At 40.6% G+C, this 4845-nt stretch overlaps 1 long non-coding RNA gene across 1 annotated transcript; it reads left to right on the top strand.

Annotated features, from left to right (window-relative positions):
- Positions 1-448: 448 nt before the first annotated feature.
- On the top strand, positions 449-1492 carry LOC112433681 (uncharacterized). The gene is made up of 4 exons (XR_003023635.2): positions 449-719; positions 904-1006; positions 1155-1216; positions 1310-1492. It is a non-coding gene; the product is annotated as an uncharacterized LOC112433681 (long non-coding RNA).
- Positions 1493-4845: the final 3353 nt, after the last annotated feature.

The raw sequence follows: 4845 nt of genomic DNA, 5'->3' as shown, positions 1-4845 counted from the left end.
TCAGGCTGTATGGCATCAGCTGCCAAAATGTGTGCCCCCCCCCCCAATCTATGATGATGCACGAACCGAAAACCAGAGTGCCTTTGAGCTAACTAAAAGATTTTTTTACAATTTGTTTTCGAAAATAACAAACACCACAAGAGGATGGAACCAGACGAGTACAAGATTTTGGTTGCATATAAACTGAAAGGCGAGTATCCAGCGCTTTTTACGAAGAAAGAGAAATTTCTTCTCCGACGAAAAGCTGCTATTTACGACATTGAAGGTAATAACTGCAACTTTGTAGCGTTTATAAATGTCATCAATACATATATATTAACACATATACAATGGCATAATGTGTAGTCTTAATTTGCACTAACCGATTTAATTAGCTTGACCTTTAAATTAAGTGATTGATTTCTATATCATGGGCGGAAACAGGAAAAAAAGCACAAGTAATTGTCCACGGAAATGCGTTGTAGACTTTTAAAAAGTAATGATTTTAACAAAACAGTGTGGTCAATTCTTAACTTGATGTTCAACAGACATTTAAGCTCTCCATACTGTTCACCTTCTTGTGTCACCAAAATTTTAAAACATGTTATTTGTTTTTATTGTACTTGTCTTTCAGGGCATTCATGCGAAAAAAAGGATGCAACGTCTCAAGATGGACTTGTGACACAGTCAAACACCCAAAACAAGTGGACGCTGCCTCATGTGGAGTCTTTGCATTGAAAGTACGAGTCTTAACCGTAATACATACATATATACGAGAATATTGGAAATGTTGTGTTGTAATAAATGTTAGTGACAGGAAAAGGAATATAAGACACAATAAAAGAAAGAAATTGATTCACAGAAAACTATAAAATAACATTTACGATATTAGCCTATTTAGTCATCTTAGAATCTCTTTTTCAGTTTGCTGAAAAGATCTTGCGAAAAGAGTCAAACTTTCCGTCTACAAAAAAGGCCATAAACACACACAGGCTGCAAATTGCCACCACTCTTCTCCTAGAGACAGGTAACTCATTTTCCACCATTCAATGTTCTCACATCCTGAATATTTTCATCATGATGGCTGTAGAAACAAACCATATAGTTGTTTGAATGAAGTAATAAGTGCAGTAGGTAGTATACTCTATGTGCTATTTTTTCACTTTTTAAAACAGATGACTTGACAAACATCTGTCATTTCTGCGGGGAAGAAGAGCATGAAACTGACAACAAATGGGTAATGACATCAAGAAAGACTGCTAAATGTTATGATCAATTCCCATAAATGAAATTTTAACATTGGGATTTGTAATTATTATTTTTTTTACAGATTCAGTGTGAGATGTGTTTGCGGTGGTTCCACCAGCTCTGTGTGAAAAGCCCACCACCAGAAGATGTGTTTATTTGTTTCGCTTGTACATAGTTGACACTAAAGGTCCACAGCTAGTGTTCTTGTGGCACACATTGTCGAGAACACATATCTACATATATAGATGTAGATGTTAAATTAAGAAGTCTAAAGAAACCAAATGGTCTCCAAAGTTACTGTACTTATTGGTTATACTGTTATTTACTTTGCAGATAAACTCTTTCGTGATAGCAACGCCAAGGTGCATCATTGATGGGGGGGACACACATTTTGGCAGCCGATGCCACACAGCCTGATAAATTTTGTATCTCTCCATAACTTATGCTGTGAATAAGACATCGTCTCCAAAGTTACTGTACTTATTGGTTATACTGAGATTGATTTTGCAAATGAACTCATTCGTGATAGCTTCGCTCTTTATCGCGTCGACTGCAGATCAGTGACAAGTAGCGTACAGAACGGAGCTAGGCAAGTGGCTCCTCCTACTTTGCGCGCTCCCGTGAATGGGGAAACAATTTTTGACGGGGGTAACTACTTTGGCACAACACCGGCTTTTTATCTGCCGATCGCTGTGCTACGGTTGCAAGAAAAAGAAGCAGAAATGACGTTCTCTACGTGTTGAGACGTTCCCCGTCCGTCGGCTAAACGCTTGATTGAACCTTCAATGCGACAGTGACACCAAGTAGAATTATAAATGTCACATAGCCCCAAACATGTCTTTTTCAAAGCCTGCGGTGAAGAGAAAGGTTGGTGATGAGCACCGACAATTTCAGGAAAAGTGGGAAATGCAATATTTCTTTGTTGAGCACAGGGGCACCCCGACCTGTCTTATTTGCACAGAGAAAGTTGCGCTGCACAAGGAATACAATTTGAAACGTCATTACACAACTAGACATGCTGAGCTGGATGCAAAATACCAGGGAGACGAGAGAGCGAACCGGGTTGCCAGTCTTAAAACAGATCTACTGAGGCAGCAAGATTTCTCCAAGAAAGCAACCAAAGAGAATAATTTTTAGAGGAAATGGAGTCAGAATATGGGGATGTGCTCGACTTCACTGAGGTACGTTGGCTCAGCAGGGGAAATGTATTAAAGAGACTTTTTGAGTTGAGAGCAGAAGTGAAGCCTTCATGGAGAAGGATGGAGTTAGTGTTCCTGTGCTAACTGATCCCAAATGGCTCATGGACTCAGCTTTTCTTGTTGATATGACACATGAGCTTAATGTACTGAACAAGACGTTACAAGGCCAGGGGCAACTTGTCAGTGCTGCCTATGACAACGTGAGAGCATTCTCCACAAAACTGGCGCTCTGGAAAGCTCAGCTCTCTCAGACAAACCTTTGCCATTTCCCAGCATGCAAGGCACTCGTGGATGCAGGCACACCATTCAGTGCTGACGAGTATGTTGATGTCATTTTGAGGCTACAGGAGGAATTTGATCACAGATTTGCTGACTTCAAGACACACAGAGCCACCTTTCACATTTTTGCGGACCCCTTCTCCTTTGATGTGCAAGATGCCCCTTCTGTGCTTCAAATGGAGCTCATTGAGCTGCAGTGCAACTCTGAACTCAAATCAAAGTTCAGGGAGGTGAGTGGAAAAGCAGACAAGCTTGGACAATTTTTGAGAGGATTGAGCCCTAGTTTCCCTCGGCTTTCCCGAATGTTCAAGCGGACCATGTGCCTTTTTGGTAGCACATACTTGTGCCAAAAGCTCTTCTCCACTTTGAACTTCAATAAGTCCAAGTACAGGTCCAGACTTACGGATGATCAGCTTCAAGACATACTGAGGGTCGCAACTGCTTCCTCCCTCAGGCCAAATCTGGCTCGGCTATGCAAGAGGAAACGCTGCCAGGTCTGTAGCAGCAAGGAGTAGGCAAGAGAAGCCATGTTCAGAAGAACAGTTCATTTTCTACAGTGTTCCATTCATGTTCAGAAGAAGGTTATAGAACTGTTAATACAGACATTTCAATCTAAATACAGCAGATATAGAAGACTGAAAGATACACACAAGTTCACTGACTAAAAATATCTTATTATTATTTTATTTATGTATTACAGATTGATTTATTTTCTTATTAATTCTTAATTTGTTTATTTATTTTTCATATTTTGTGTTAAAAAATAAAAATAAAGAGATTTGAGAAGATTGGAATTTTTTAACCATGCCTTTCTTGTGGAAAACCTAATGCGGCCCAGCCTCACCCAGACTCTGCCTGCAGCGGCCCCCAGCTAAATTGAGTTTGAGACCCCTGTCCTACACCATAAATCAGTAAGAGAGGGTACGACCTCTCTCATGGCCCCAAGTGGTGTGTGCATGCCAGAGCACTCTGGAAGGCACACAGAGTCTTTACAGACTACTCAGGATCAAACCTCTATCATCATGCAATCGATTATACAACTCTAAGCATATATGAGTAAATATTTCTAAGCATAAATGACAATCAACAATATAAACCTTACAGCTGGTTTTAATAACAGAATTTATTTGTTTCTCAAATGAGAAAGAGCTATCGAGAAACACTCGACGTGAATTAGCATTATGTGCTAATGCTAATACTGTTTTCCCTTTCTTTATACAACTTGAGCAGCTATTGCTAAGAAGGCCACTTTTCTCTGCTAAGGATTTGTGTGACCATGATGGAAACTCTGATAAGCTAATGCTGCTAAGCTAATGCTGTTTATGGGCCCTGTTAGAATCAATATTTCATTCTCATTCTGTTGTTTGAGAACAATAACAGAAAACTGTGCACTTGAGAACAAATTTATTGTGACTTCAGCTGTGAATGTACAGTTTGTCATTATTTAAGCTTCCATTTCCAAATGTTAGCTGACACTTTATTAGGTACACTGGTATCTATATCAGGTACACCTCTGACCTAAATGTTCCTGCAAACAGACTCCTTGGAGACCCCTACATAAATATCCATGAACTATCCAGCTAGACTAGTGTGTCTGTCCCTGAAAATATTCCTGCATGTGTGATTGTTCATGTGTCATCTGCAGGAAACAAACAGGAAGTGAGTGAAGGACACACGAAATGTTTCCAGCTCTTCCTCCTCTATCAGATTTTCTCTCCATACCTGAGAGTGTCCAGTCTCCAGCCTGGATCCTTCAGTCCAGCCGACAGCAGCTTAATTCCTGAGTCACCTGGATGATTGTAGCTCAGGTCCAGCTCTCTCAGATGGGAGGGGTTGGAGCTCAGAGCGGAGGCCAGAGAAGTACAGCCTTCCTCTGTGATCAGACAGCCTGACAGACTGCAGACACACAAAACAACAATCTATCTGTCAACAGTTGTTTTCTCTTTGTCACAATAACATCTATCCATCCATTGTAACTTTATTTATAAGTGACAATACCCAACAGACAACAACAGTCATCTGAAGCTGTTTAACAGTGTAAGGTAACCGCCTCCACTGTGAGCAGCACTTGGTGATGGTGGGAAGAAGAACTCCCTTTGACACAAAGATCCTCCCAGTGAAAACAGGCTCCAGGAGGAGC

Source organism: Maylandia zebra, unplaced genomic scaffold (assembly GCF_041146795.1).
Source record: "Maylandia zebra isolate NMK-2024a unplaced genomic scaffold, Mzebra_GT3a scaffold11, whole genome shotgun sequence".
Taxonomy (NCBI): Eukaryota; Metazoa; Chordata; class Actinopteri; order Cichliformes; family Cichlidae; genus Maylandia; species Maylandia zebra.
Note: the sequence above shows the minus strand (reverse complement) of the source record. Positions and strands in the feature narration are given on the sequence as shown.